This window comes from Sapajus apella, unplaced genomic scaffold (genome assembly GCF_009761245.1).
Source record: "Sapajus apella isolate SASKATOON/1434 unplaced genomic scaffold, GSC_monkey_1.0 scaffold66, whole genome shotgun sequence".
Taxonomy (NCBI): domain Eukaryota; kingdom Metazoa; phylum Chordata; class Mammalia; order Primates; family Cebidae; genus Sapajus; species Sapajus apella.
The window spans coordinates 4,915,663-4,931,730 of NW_022437006.1; the positions used below are offsets into that span (position 1 = coordinate 4,915,663).

At 36.6% G+C, this 16,068-nt stretch overlaps 1 protein-coding gene across 6 annotated transcripts in view; it reads left to right on the forward strand.

Annotated features, from left to right (window-relative positions):
* The window catches only part of CNTN1 (contactin 1), a 367,550-nt gene that overhangs the window by 119,747 nt on the left and 231,735 nt on the right, over positions 1 to 16,068 (forward strand). For 2 of the 6 annotated variants that reach the window (XM_032248345.1, XM_032248344.1), the window contains exon 1: positions 11,929 to 12,764. The exons of 3 other annotated variants lie outside the window; for them this stretch is intronic. The gene's annotated coding sequence lies outside the window, so the exon portion shown is untranslated. Of the gene's footprint in view, positions 1 to 11,928; positions 12,765 to 16,068 lie in introns of those variants that run through there. One more of the 6 variants, XM_032248349.1, reaches the window with a different exon arrangement.

Here is a 16,068-nt window from a genome sequence, read left to right on the forward strand (position 1 = left end):
TTTTTTTTTTTTTTTTTTTTTTTTTTTTTTTGGTTCACATCTCTTTAATGAGATTAAAGGCTCCTGTGTATGTCTTGGGGGATAAAGCTAGCACAGTCCCCCCAAATACTGCCCCTTTCCTCAGGGCTCCGGCCCTTTCAGGCAGATTCTAGATGGGCAGGTGAGCAGGAAGGGGCCAGAGGGAACGAAAGGAGTTGGGACCAGGGCTCTTTCTGGTGGGCAAGTAACCCACCCACCTTCTCAAAACTACTTATGGGATGTCCTCTTCACTGGAAGCCAGCCCCAAGGGAGAGACCTGCAGTACAGACTCTGGGGACAGTGCACAAGGGGAGTAGTCCTCCAGATCTGGCAGGGTGGCACTAGCCCTCACCTCCTTGACTGGCTCACCCTCACCGGAGACAGGACAAGGGCAGAGCTCAAGACCCGAGTCACCAGTTAGGCGGCGATAGCAGCAGGAGCGGGGTGTGGGGGCAGGGCTCACCCCTGCCCCAGGCTCACCCTCCTGATGAGGGGGGGCACTCTGGTGGGAGGAAAGACCTTCCACATTTGTTCCCCAAGACTCTAGCCTTGTCCGATAGCTACCCTATTCTTTCATTTAAACTTTCTGCTGTACCAAAGGCCAAAGCCTGTCATTTTCAAGAACTCTGGAATAGTACTGCAAGCACTCTAAATGTAGAGGGATTTGAAGATCTTTGGTAAGACTCACACAGGTTAGGAGTGGACTTCATAAGATCCTTTTCAATCCTGTCAGAACCTCAGAATCATTCTCTGTTCCTATGTTTATTCAAGTGGACTCTATAATATTTATTTTCTGTCCTACTTTGCTAAGCCATGGTACTGTTTAAATTACTGTTGTGTATTTTTAGGTAACTACCTTATTAACCTATTCAACCATAGGAAAACGGCACATTTGTGACTAATTTTAAATATAATTACCTTTAATGTTTTCTTTTATCTCTTAATATCTTTTAATATTATTGTCATCTAGGAGGGATGGGAATTTAAATCAGATGGTTCAAAGCATATTTATAACTAATTTGCATGACTGTGATGAAGCAAATTTAACTTCAGTGGTTTTCTAAATTCTTTGTTTACTTAGACAGTATAACTACATTTGATAGTTCCTTAATTTTTTTCCCCTCAACTCTCAATGGTAAAAGTACAGATCTTTTGGAATAAGCATTACCTGTGTGTTCCTTTAGATTCAGTCATTGTTCAGTTGATCAAAGAGAAGTCACTATAGATCAACTTTTGCCTATCCATACTGGTAACATTAGTTAAAATTCTGAGTTGGCTGTGTTAAAATAAAAATTTAAAAACACTATTTTTTGGAGTGAGCTAGGGTCATTTGTAAATCTCTCCAGTCATTGAATTTTGAGCTGAGATGTGCTGGTAAATGTGTAACAACTGACTCTCCAGGGGAAAAGGGAAAGCCCTAATGTGTAGCATTTGCTGATTTTGGTCATATAAATATCTCCACCATGGTTGATCCCAAGCTACCAACATGATGTCACCGAACATGTAATTGGGAAGAGGTACTCAGCAGCACACTATTATACAGAATTTCCACCATACAGATAAAATAGGTGTAAATAATCTCTACAGCATTAATAAAATTAAAATGCATAGGAAATGATATATTTTAAGTATTCAGCATTTTAAAAGTATGATTTAAACTTTATCATTTAATTATTAATGATGGCTATGATTTTTTTAAACAACCAGCTTGCAAAATTCCTGAAATTAAAATAGGCTCTTCCAAATTGTGATGGGCTGGTGCCAACAAACCACTGATTCTAAGCCTTTGAGGACAAGAGCCTTAAAATTCCCAGCACTAGATTGGGTTTTGACTCACAGCCCACATCAGTGAATATTTGTGAAAGAAACAGTTCAAGTCAAGGTTAGCCAATAAAAAACAAACAAAAACCTAGGCATTATTCTTTAAATTCATACATCTGCATGGTCCAAGCTGGTTTTTCTTTTGCCTCCATTCCGTTGTTTTTCTTTGTGCATATAATTTAGATTATTTTTCAAACATAATTATTACTGGGTTATATAGTGGTCATTCCTGTCAAGAATTTTGCATCTGACAATTTTTCACCAAGAAGGCAACCTAGATCATATGTTATTCACATAAATCAGGAATTTTATTATCTACTTTAATTATATATTTGTAATTGAAATCTTGTATATTTCTACAAAGTAACACTTTCCAACAACTAAAATACTAGTTGTATTTTCAAGATATTTTTATGACTTTCTCTTTAATTTCATAGGACAAATGTCTATGATGAAATCTTTTCCAGGAAATTACAGCTGCTGGTTTCAAGATAAAGCTCCTTATGAAGAAGCAAAGTTGATTGATTACCTTATGCAATAACTCCACAAAATGAATGCTTTACAAACTAACTTACTGGTACATTAATATCCTCTGGGAGTCAGTTTGGGGCAGGAAATAAAATGAGTTCCAAAGTTTGCATATCAAAAAGAACTTAAACAAAATTACCTTATTAAATGAATCTATAAATTTTACATCTTGAACCTATAGTCAAGTAAGAATGGGAAAAGTATGTATATAAAACATTCTTTTTTTCTCTATTATTTACATGTCTTATTTCAGTAAGATGTTCTTTCAGCTCTGATATTCTTTCTTCTACTTGGTCAATTTGGCTATTGTTACTTGTGTGTGCATCACGAAGTTCTTGTGCTGTGTTTTTCAGCTCCATCAGGTAATTCATGTTCCTCTTTAAACTGGTTATTCTAGTTAGCAATTTCTCTAAGTTTTTATCAAGGTTCTTAGGTTCTTTGCACTGGGTTAGAACATGCTCCTTTAGCTCATCATAGTTTTTTATTACCCATCTTCTGAAGCCTGCTTCTGTCAATTCATCCATCTCATCCTCCATCCAGTTCTGCACCCTTGATGGAGAGATGTTGCAATCATTTGGAAGAGAAAGAGACATTCTGGCCTTTTGGGTTTTCAGCAGTTTTTCATTGATTCTTTCTCATCCTTGTGAGTTTGTCTAGTTTTGGTGTTTGAGGCTGCTAACCCTTGGATGGGGTTTTTGTGGGGGCCTTTTGTTGTTGTTGATGCTGTTGTCACTTTCTGCTTGTTTTTCTTTCAGTAGTCAGGTCCCTCTTCTGTAGGGCTGCTGCAGTTTGCTGGGGGTTTGCTTCAGGCCTTATTCATCTGATTCGCTTCCGTGCCTTGAGATATCACTCAAGGAGGCTAGAGAGCAGCAAAGATGGGTGCCTGCTCCTTGTTCTGGGACCTCTGACCTTGAGGGGCACCAATCAGATGTCGGTAGGATTGCTCCTCTATAGGGTGTTTGACGATTCCTGTTGAAGGGTCTCACCCAGTTAGGTGGCACAGGAAGCAGGACCTGTTTAATGAAGTACTTTGTCCCTTTGTGGAGATGGTGTGTTTTGCTGGAAAGAGTCCCACTTGTCTGGGCTGCCCAGAGTCCTCATAACTACCAGGATGAGAGGCTATGTCTTCTAGTCTGCAGAGACTGCAGCCGCCCCTCCCTCTAGGGGCTTAGGCTCAGGGAGATCCTGAATTCTGTCCCTGAGCCTCCGGCTGGAATTATTGGAGATCCTGTAGAGAAGCCCCACCCACTAAGGAAAGATAGGTCAGGGTTAGATCTGAAGAGGTACTCTTACCTGCTGACTGCCACAGCCAGCATCTTAGTTATTTCTTGTCTTCTGGTAGCTTTTGAATTAGTTTGCTCTTGCCTCTCTAGCTCTTTTAATATCACAATTAAAAGAACCAGAGTGTTGGTGTGAGATCTTTCCAGCTTTATGATGGGGGCATTTAGTCATTTAGTGCTATACATTTTCCTCTTAACACTGCTTTAGCTGTGTACCAGAGATTCTGGTACATTTGACTTTTAGTACAGACATGTGTCCCAGTGATTCTGGTACATTGCCTGGGACAAGTATTGAGACCAGGCCATCTAGACTCCCTGGCTCTACCAAAAAAAAGTGCAGCCTGGATTTATAGAAATAGATGCCGCTCTTCCCCCCCAACCTCAGCGAGCTTAACTTGTTACTAGGCAGTTGCAAGTCCCAGTGCTGGCTGCTGTCTCTCCCCCAAGGAGCTCAAATGGCTTAGACAGCAGGCAGCTGCAGCCAGTGCCAGTAGGCCCTCCCCTCTGGAGTTCAGTAAGCTTAAGCAGATTCCAGCTGAGAGGCTGTAAGAATCTGCACATTCTGGGATTGGGACGGCAGGCTATGGTGGTGTGTATTCATGAGTGGGATCTTCTGATCTGTGGGTCACAAATTTCTGTGGAAAAAGCACAGCTTCCCTGGCTGGGTACCATGCTCACTCACCACCTCCCTTGGCCAGGGCAGGGGGTTCCCCTTCCTTGTGTGGCTGTCAGGTGGGCCACCACACCACACTGCTCTCACTTCTGTCCATGAGTTATGCCAGCCTTCTAGTCAATTTTGATGAGAGAACCTGGATACCTTGTTTGCCGGTGAAGGATTCACGTGTTTATTATGTTTTTATAAGAAGCATGGCACTAGCAACTGCATCTGGTAAAGGCCTCAGGATACTTTCATTCAGGGCAGAAGGCAAAGGGGAACCAGCAAGTGCATAGATGACATGGCAAGAGAGGAAGAAAGAGACAGGGTGAAGAAGTACCAGGCTCTTTTTAACAACCAGCTCTTATGGGAACTAATTGAGTGAGAATTCACTCTCCCCTGATGGAGGACATTATTCCTTGGATATCCATAAATATGACCCAGACACCTCCCATTAAGTCCAGCACTGCCACATTGGGGATCAAATTTTAATGTAAGGTTAAGAGGGGACAAGTATCCAAACTATAGCAGTGCCTTGGATGCTGAGGTGTGGACACATGTGGAATGGCAGTGAAGTCAGTGTCTAGAATACAGTTGTGTAGAGTGACTATAGGACCTGGACTATAAGTAGCTCACAGGGACTGTGGTTCTCTGGTGTCTGAGACATGGGCATTTACAGTGGAGCCACAGAGCCAGTGGACTGGAACATGGGTACAGGTGGAGTGGTCATGGCTTTAGAGTTTGGTGGGGTTTGGGAGGTGGCATCACAATAATGGCTCCTTTTTGGAGGGATCACAGCATCTCCCTCTCCAGGTTGTTCACAGTGGCAATGGCTCTTGATTATTTCAGTGGTGAAAGTTGCCAGTGTCCCCTGCATAGAAGGTCACTGGAAACCATCCTGGCACCTGATGTGTGGCTAATACTGATAGAACCTACCATTCTAGACATCTCTGTGTATCTCAGGTATGCCATTCTCTCCAGTGATTTATTCTGTGTGATTATTCTGGATGTTCTTGCTTATTTAGTGTTTGTTTTATTTCACTGTGTTGCTTAGATTCTTTTGGACCTTTGAGCAATCCCAAAGATGTCTTTCTTGTCTTTGTAGGGAAAAGAAGGCTGATGTCTCCATCTCTACCATCTTGATGGCATCACTCCACATTAAAGCTTTCTAAAGGAATTACTTAGTGTTTGACTCATACTTCTCAAAAATCCAGAAGTTCTGAAATAACCAAGAGTGTACACATATTTGTTGAATAAATAATTTGAGCCATAATGAGACAAGTCTAAATTGTCTTGAGACAGGAAACATGTTTGGGTTAAACTATTTTTCAAATATTTAAATGTGTTACTAGAGAAGCTAAATAGAATGTAATTTTAAAAGCTCTTCCCTAATATGTATCCAGAGAGACAGATTGGCAGGTATCCAAAGCTGTTTGGTGACTCCCATGGGGCAGAACTTGTTGCTGACATCTCTTGATTTAAATATGGGTTGAATATGGCTTCCTCCAGGAGCATTAGTCACTTAAAAAGAAAAACTACCTAATTTAGCTGGGCTCAGTGGCTCACACCTGTAATCCCAAAACTTTGGGAGGCTGAGGTGGGCAGATCACGAGGTCAGGAGTTTGAGACCAGCCTGGCCAACATACCAACAACCAACCCTGTCTCTATTAAAAATACAAAACTTAGCTGGGTGTGGTGGCACATGCCTGTAGTCCCAGCTACTCAGGAGGCTGAGACAGGAGAATTGCTAGAACCTGGGAGGCAGAGTTTGCAGTGAGCCAAGACCATACCTTTGCACTCCAATCTGGCGACAGAGTGAGACTCTGTCTCAAAAAAAAAAACAAATCAAAAAACAAACAAAAAAACCTGTGTATTTTAAGGCAATTAAAAGTCAATACGATCAAATAGGGATTATTAGAATTATTTGTTATACTTTGATACACTTAAAACACTTTAAATTATGTTTTTCAATTATACTTGGAACCATTAGTAATAGTATTAGTGGTCTCATTTTACATGGAGATTAAATTGCAATTAGCTCATTTTCATAAAACATGGGAAATCATTTGGTATACTGATATTTGAAAGCTATATGAAACATTAGGGAAAATCTTAGGTATTTTAATGGAACCAGAAATCCTTTAATCTTACATAAACCATGTAAAATATCTCAAATTTTGAGACATGTTAGTATACCTGTTCACTATCGATATTTAATTTTTTTCTTTAACTGAATCTCTTTCTTAATGACTAGACAGATGCTTCAAATAGAATTGGATGGCATTAGAAGTATTTTTTTTCTCCTGGTTACTATCTTAAAAGGGATATAGAAACTAAAGAAAGGGGACTCCAGCTATAAAACCAAGGGAGCTTGCTTTATTATATATTCCTCACTTTTAAAATATATTATTGACATTGCAAATATTTAGATAGTATTCAAAAACAAAATCAAAATTTGTGTTCCACTACCAGCTTAATCAATAGTACTATGTGCAACTGAAGTCCTCTGCGAATTTCTTTCCAGTAATACCCTCCTCTGCTCCCTGGAAGTAACTGCAATCCTGAATTTGATATCTATATACTTCTCAGTCTTTTTTATAATCTCCACTCCAGACAAAGTATAGTATCATTATACTCTCTTGCTTGTTTTTAAATTTTATGATTGTAATTGTGATGTGTGAGTTCTTCTGTATTTTTTCTTCCTCAATATTAAGCTTGTAGGCTCTTTGTTGATTCTTGTAGCTCTATTGTATTATTTCTGAGTGAATTTTTAAAAATTCTGTTAAAGTGTGGTATAATGTAATGAACATGGCTTTTAGTCATATAGAACTCAAATTCTGTCTTATTCCTTATATCTATGTAACCTTAACAAAGTTATTTAAACTATTTCAGACAGCTTTTTAAGAAAAAAATAGAATAAAATAATAGCATCTTCTTTTTTCTTCAACTTTTACTTTAGAACCAGGGGCTACATCGACAGGTTTATTATAAAAGTATATTGCTTGATACTGAGGTTTGGGGTATGATTGAATCCATCACCCAGGTAATCAGCATACCTAATAAGTAGTTTTTTTCAACTCTTAGCCCTTTCTCTTTCTCTCCCTCTTATATTCTCTAGTGTCTGTGGTTCCCATCTTTACATCCATGTGTACCCAATGTTTAGCTCCCACTTATCAGTGAAAATATAGCATTTTCTTTATAAAGTAGTCTTGGCATAATGATACAATGTGTGTGTGTGTGTGTGTGTGTGTGTGTGTGTGTGTGTGTGTGTATAAACAAACATATATCTACATATATATACAATAATGTATGTTTGGAACATAATAAATATTGTTTTATATATTCTAATATTTTTCTAGCTCCAAATTTTAAAATTAGTTGTGATTACTATAAATAGTTTTTATATAACAGGGACTACTTTTTGGTATTCTGGGACATAAGAAAGTGAAGAAAAAAATTCTGTTACATCTGTGGTTCTCAGGAGCTTGATGTGGTCAAAGAGGCTTGAGCCATAGCTCAGTCATAAATCCTGGATGTAAATTCCAGCTCACTGGTTCACTGGTTATGTGACTTGACCAAATTACTTAATTTTCTTTGAGCCTGATTTTTCATTGACAAAATGGAAATAGAGGCCACTTAACTGGTAAGGGCTTTGTGATGATCAAATAAAATCAGTTGAGTAAAGTACTAAGCATTTTTCCAGCTTTATAGTATATGTGTAATACATATTTAGCAGTTTTCCCTTTTGCCATCAATTTATTAACATGTCAAATATTAACAGAAGGCTTTTATATACATTTATACATTTACTTACCTACATTTTAGGATTTGTTTTCCAACTTCCGTTCAGTGTACACTTTCAAACCCTGATTATTTCATTAACTTCCATAGGTTAAGCAGTTCTGGACACTTCCAAACCCGTTTATTCAGCTACAGACTCTATCCAATAGATTAATGGAAATTTTATGTGTCTAACTCTTCATCTTCCTAGTTTATCCCTCCTTTGTTATATCTAAAATTATTTTCTCATTATCTCACCATATTCTTGTAATACTTACTAAAAGCTACTACTGTAGTGTTTAAATATCTCTAAACTATTTTCCTCCTCACACTACCCTTACATTTGCCTTGTCTAGGCCCTCATCATTTCTGGTGGTTTACAGATAATATTGCATTAAACATATTCCTTGCCTCTGCTTATCACATCCAGTCTTTCACTCCTGCTACCCTCCCCAAACTCTGGCCCTATTACTCTCTTGGTGAAATCTTTAAATGTTTCTATTTCTGCAGAATAGCATCAAACACCTCAACAGTGTTGAAACTGTCGTATATAATCAACATTTAAGCAGATTTTAAAAGATTCTGTATAATTTTGCCCTATCACCAGACAAACTGTCTATTGTATCCATAGTTCTCATCATATAGAAACTTGAGTTTCTCAGGCTTATCATGTAATATCCTCCCTCCCTACAAATGCATGTGTTGTTATCTTTACTGGAAATGCCTTCAAGCCTTTTCTTCCAAGACTAAGCCTTGAGATGAAATAAATTAATGTTTCTAAAGTCCTTACTGTATCAGAAACTGTGTTAAGTGATGTAAAGACATAGTAATAGCTGAATTTCCTAATAACTCTATGAGGTTGATAAGATCTCCATTTTAGAGATGAAGGAATTGAGGCAGGATTTAAACTCTTATTGGCTGACTCCAAAAACTGTACTTTTAACAATTGTGCCCTAAATAATTTATTTAATTCTCAGAAAAACCTAAAGAAAGATAGATATTTAAATTGATTTTTACATGATAAAACTGATGCTCTTGAAGTATGAATGGTGTATCCTAGTCATATAGTTAAATTCAGCAAAGCCTAAATTTCATATCAAATTTGATGACCATTAAAGCCCACATTGTTTCCATTATAAACCCCAGTGTCTTTAAATATCACCCCTTCTCCAAAGGAATCATTTCCCAATGCTCCCATGGGTAGATGATAATGTCACTGTTTCCTCTGCTGATATGCCTTGTATCATAGAATAAAATAAGAATAATTAACATTTACCTAGCAGTTAATTAACATATAGATACAGTTCTATGTGCTTTGGTAATTATCTAATTTACATATCTCAATAAGTATCATAGCAACTGTATGAATTACCCTCCATCAATGTGGTTGCCTGCTTTCTTTATGAAAGCATGAACACCTTGGAAGAAACAACTGACTGATACATATTTGACTTCATGGCATCCCTCCATCATGCAATTCCTTGCATGTAGAAGGTACACAATAAATAATATTAATTAAATGAATGGGCTATATTGTAGAGTTTCTACGATATTGGTGGGACACAGAGAGAAAAGTAGAAAGCATGTCTTAAATCTTAGAGAACAAATGAAATCTTCTCCCAGCAGTACTTATCCCTTGAACTCAGAAATGCAGAATCTTTGGTAGGTTATATTATTTTCCTAACTTGTCATGGCATTATTTTTTCTTGTATTGGAGACAAATTATGCATTTTCCAAATGACAGTCAGGCAAGCTAGTTATACATCTTAATAGATATCACAGATTTATACCCAAATTTGCTTTGATTTATACCCAAATTTTGATTTATCTTATTGACCCCATTCACATTATAGAGTTCACTCCTTATTTTTATGTGCACTATAAAACTCAAAATATTGGAAAGCCTCTTGATCTGCAAAGACATCACATTTGTCTAAAGTGGCCATCTCTGTTTTCCATCCATTTGGAAAGATTGTTTAAGTGTTTTTCTCAGGCATAGTCAGGCTTCTGAAAAATGGAAATTGGCTCTTACTATGACCTTGCCTTTGTTTTATCTGAGAGTACAGTTGTCTACTTTACCTCCATCATTTCCATTCAAGTCTTACTTGCTGCATCTTTTCTTTTATTTCTTCAGGATTTACTATCTCCATAGTTTTCCTCATGCTGTGTATTTCTCCACTTTGCTGGGTTCTAATTTTTATCTATTCCAGGATGATGACAATGATGATGATGATGATGATGAAATGGTGATGATGATATGATGATGATGATTGTGTGTGTGTGCGTGTAGTTGTCATCTCTGGCCCCGTCTTTAGACAACTAAACCCTGAAACTTAACCAAGCAGATGCAAAGTTGCAGTCTTCATTTCACAGTTGGCTCTGGAGATTTGTATGTGAGAAACAATGCTGGCTTTCCTCCCATTCACTGAAGAAAGAGGTACTAAGCAAATACTATTCCCAGCCACGTGGTTACACACTGTTGAATCATAGCATTTTAGGAAACTTAAATTTCTAATTCTTACATTTGTAATTATCATAGGTTATGTCAATAATTTAGATTTTCTAAATTGTTGTATTCTATATAACCTTGTACCCAATTTCAAAAATATTCAAATTTCTACTTATAAATAAAATGTTCTTGTTATATGAAATTGCTTCTATATATGATTAAATTGATTCTGTGATTTTTAAAAATAAGACATTTCAATCTTCTATTTAAGGAATAAATGATATTACTCATAGAAGAGGGAAATACTATAAAACAAAGTCTATGTAGTTTACTTGAAGTTTATTAGCCTGGTGACAATATATGTAAATATGAAAATAGAAGCTACCCAGGGCAGAACAAAGCATTATGGCACATGGAATACATAATAGACAAAGGAATTGGGTGGCTAATTTCTCAGACTGCCATTTAAAATGTTTTAGCATGTTTATCAGCCAAGTGCAACTGTCTTCTCTATGGCTTAGTGGGGATTATGCTTCACATGCTCTTGGACATCTCTAAATTCTGCACCTATTGTCATCAGCACCCCTACTACCTTCAAGGGCTGATATCAACTGCTTTTGATTTACTGATGAAAATAACCATGATGATATCACCCAGGGCGAATGGCGCCCTACTGCATAATTCTCAGTTGGCAAACTTTGGTTAAACTCTGGCAGTTATTCTGTACTCTAACCCTGATTAAAGAACTTGAAGGTTTCACTTTGATTTTACAAATGATGAGGTGGAATGGACATAGAAATATGAATTGTGTATGTGTGCACGTGCATGTGAGAGAGGGTATAAAAAGAGGCTTTGGGAAGATAGGACTTTAGGCATCTCAGTGACCCTAACGACGTCATGTTCAGTCCACTTTTGATGGAAAAATAATCAGTTTTTATATCTAAGACACTTCGAAAAATAGACAAGCATTTCTTAAACATACATGCATTTGCTGTTTTATATGAATCTCCCATCCTGGTATTTTTGCAAATACTGTTATGACAATTTAAAATGCTACCTTTGTTTTTCCTTGATGAATATTAGCATAATTAAATGCACATTTTGTTTTAAATCCTGCTTTTTTTAACGCAATGGAAACAATATTATGTTCTTAGAAGCTTAAATTCTAAGAGAAAGAGCTCTCACAACCACTGACACACCCAGAGTAAAGGTACTTATGTTCCAAAATAACTCATATTGATGAACACATGCACCCATATTGATGATTTTTTTAAGACAGAAACTCCTTTCACATTTTTGAAATAAAAAAAGTATTTGTAAATTAAAGTTTTCTAAGAAAGGTTATTCAAATAAGTCCATGTAAAAATCTCCATATTTTACAGCCATATATTATTTTCTCTTTTTTTCATTTATTTATTTTCCTCATTTTCATTTAGCCTTGTGGATGTTCCCAGAAATGATAGGCTAAAGCCAATTCCGTATATCTCATTTATAATGTAAAATATTCAGCCTCAACTTGCAGACAGTATATCTTTTCAATAAAAGATAGCAGATGCTGTAGCATGTCTGCCAAAGAAAGAGTCCAGTTTAAACATTCTGCAGTATGCAAATGTCATCTCCTCTGTGTGAATGTTTTACCCGAGTGGATGTTGCAGGGTTGGAGGCTTCTGCCTATGATTTAGGTTGTAATTTTATTTGTGGAAGTAAACCAATCGCGGAGCTCCAATTGTCTTGGCGGTGAGGTGATCAATAGCCCATTACTGGATAGAACAGCGGCTACAGGAAGTGCATTGAAGATTTTAATGCATGAATTATGCATGCAGCACTCATTCTTTAGTCTCCGAACAGAATGACAGGGTTTGTGAAGTCGCCTCAGATAGTTTCTTGCATTAAGTGACTGCAGTGAAATGCTTAATATTTTCAGGCATAGAGGCAGCATTGACTCAGGCCAGCCGAATTTGGAAGATGTAAATCTCTCAGCTCACAGCACAGAATGCTTTATGTGAAAGTATTGCTATGTAGAGAGCCGGCTTTTCTGCCATCTAACCTGCTCTCCCCAGGTTGGGTGAAGGATGGGAGCGGCTGTGCCTGCCTGTGAGGTCACAGCATGAAGTCCTTTTAACTTGCTTTCTGCTGCAGGAGAGAGTCATATTGAGGTATAACTGTTGCCGTATGTATTCAAATGGACAATTTGCAATAGATATTATACCCAGGACGACAGATAACATATAAGGTAAGTCCAAGGTTTTTGTTTTTTTTTTTCTAGGTTAGGTAATTGCAAACTAGAATGTGCTGAGTTAGGATAATGGTGATGCCATATTAGAAAGGTTGACTCAGATCTTAGCATTGCAATGCCAGCATCAGGACTCTCAACTGTTACGTTAAATGAGAGGCGACTTTCTACATTTGGTACTATTGGACCAATGGGTATTTTATCTTGCATGCAAAAGCTTTTCAAGAATGTGCTAGAGCTCGAACGTGTAGAAGGCTGCAAACTGGGGAGGGGCAGCAGGAGAATGAGCGGAATTGATAAGTGGAAATTACCTCCTTGTGGGGAAGTTTTAGCTCGGCTGTGGTATCGCGTTGGCTCAGATTATTTCCTTAATGGCAACATTTTCAAATTCTAGTAAAAGATGTGGGTAGACACCAGAAAATGCTCAATCCTGCTTCCAGAAGTAGGGGAGAGCACTGAGGTACTCAAACTCAAATACTGTGTTGCATACAAATTGAGCAGATGGAATTAAAACAATTTGGACTAGCATGTCCTTGAGGGAAGACCTTGCTGTCAAACAAAACCATTTTACTTCTACTTGTGGTGGTTTGGTTTGTTTTATCCTCTTGTCAAGAATGCCTTACTCCAAAACGTGTGGAGAGATGACATGTTGTGAATTTTACCAAAAAAAGAGTTTTATTTCTTGGCATTTAAAAAATTAACCTTATACAATTATAGAACCCACTATGTAAGATCTGAATAAATTTATGAAAACTCTGTAAGCCTGAAAAATATAGTACTGTACTAGTATATTTGTCAGAAGTCATTGTTAATTAAAGTTGCTTGCTTAAATATCATGGTAAATTATTAATTCCTGAACATTTCTTTAGGATGAGAAAAGAGAATAAATATAAAGGAAGAAGCACTAGATAAGTAAAATTCTTTAAGGATACTTTTCAGCAGTGAATTCATATTACTAGCGAATATACTTGCACACACATACATATATACTATAATTCATGGTGTATAAAATGTAATATATGCACTATAATACATAGGTATATCCACTTCCTCATGTATGTTTATTGATACTGTTTCTAAAAGTATGCTTGCTAAATCATCTATCAAGGGCCAAGAATAGATAAGGACAAGTATGTTTTGGAATAAAAAAGCATGACTTAATTTTTTAAGAAATAAATTTAGAGCAATGATAATAATAAGAGCACAGGAAAACTACCTTTCAAGCATTTCACAGTGCATTTCAATTCTGCTACAGTGTTACTATATTACTTGGGTTTCTTGTTGCCCAGGTGTTGTGCACAGAACTCCCAGCATTACAGAACAGTTTAAATCTTCAAAACTGATCTAGTTTAGGTGTAAGAGGAAACTCACACCTGGAGTTTTTCCTTAGGGAGGGGAATAAAGGAAGGAGAAATTCCTACCTGCATATCTGAGAGGTCTCCTGATGCTGAGTCATGTGTTCAATTCTGCTCAAATGCCTCCTGGCTGAGGTAGCTGATTAACAGCTAATAAAATGGAATCTAGAGGAAAATGAGAAAGTGGCGGGGGTGAGCAGAAACTTAAATATATTTATCGCCTAATGACACACGCTAAATTCTGAGTAATAAGTAGAATGTCAGTGCTACTTGTTGGATCTGGCTGAGTTGACAGTAGAAGAATAAAAGCACTCACGCTGGGTGACAAGATCATAGCAGTAGAATTAATGGCCTAACAAGGGGAGATTGTATAAACAATGGAATTCAAGAAGCAGTGTCCTTGTACGTATCTAAACCTCTCTTTCTTCTTTCTAGTCTCAACCCATGCCGTTCATCAATCTAATTTTAAAAACATGACGATCAGGTAAAGAATAGTTTCCGGATCATGTATGGGAAATCTGGAGTTAGATTTGCTCAGTTTTCGCTTCCCAGAGTGGTTGTAATTAATTTCTATAGGCTATCAGTTGGGAAGAACCAACAGAAAATTGATGAGAATTTTTTAGTATCTTCTTTGATATATATGAAGCACCAAAACGAAGTTAGATAGTGATTGTTATGGCAACATATAATTGTTTTAGATATAATTGGAAATGGAGGCTGAATATATTATAAACATAAAGAAGGAAATAGGGCAACTAGAATGACAGAGGAGTGAAACATCAAAATAAGATTATTGAAAGAAAAATGTACTTTAATTGTGGTGGATATACATTGTTAGTGACTCTTAAACATCAATGTATAAAAATTCTGAAGTAACAGGTTTAGTAATACAAGGGTTTATAATTTCTTTAAAAATAAAATTTAAAGATGACTTAGTAGAGTGAGAAATAATTGACAAGAATTTTTTAAAATAGAAAGCTATAGTATTTCCTATAGGGAATAAATATATAGCTAAAATATATTTGAACTTACATTGTAATAAATCTAAGTAGAAGTCTCTCTGTGTATATGTATATGTGTATATATATATATCTATACAGACAGTATAGTGTGTGTGTGTGTGTGTGTGTATACACACACACACACACACATATATAAATACACTCTTTACCTATCTACCTGTTGAGTTTTCTACTTAGTAACTACCATAAGTGATCTGTAACTACCACAATCCTAACCACTACATATGTAATATATATACTATATTATATACTGTATTATATATATCTTTATAGTGCAGTTATATACTTTTTACACTATATAGTATTGTATATATATTTACAGTATATATACTGTAAACATATAGTATATATACTATATATTATATAAAAATATAAGTAAATATATATTTTCTTAGGATTTTGGTAGTTACAGATTGCTTATGGATAATTATGAAGCCTGCAAGTATTCAAAGAGAGGTAATATACCCATTTTCCATAAAGCAAGCTCATATGAAAATTGTATAAATCAAAGCTTATGTTTAGATGACAAGAAAATTTCCCACAGGGTGCTTCAGTAAATAGTCTTGATGAGTTGCAAGCTTTGTGAAATTCACAGAAAACTTTTTCAAGTATGAAACTATAACAGAGAGTGATCCTTGAGAGATACCATCTTTTCTCTCCTATTGGAGAAAATGATTACGTTAGTTTCCCCTCAAAATATTTTCCCTGAGTAAGTAGCTTATGAAACGTTCTTCTTTCACATATGCCCTTAAGAGCTGACTCTGAGGAGCGGATCAGCTTAATGTAGCTTTATGGATGCTTTACCAATGTATTCACTCTTTTTGTAAATATACCTTTCACCCCTTTTTCATTATTTATTAATATCTTCCTTCTAACAAGCTAACTCAGTGCAATAAGGAAGCATTTATTAAGGATCCTCTTGCTTGG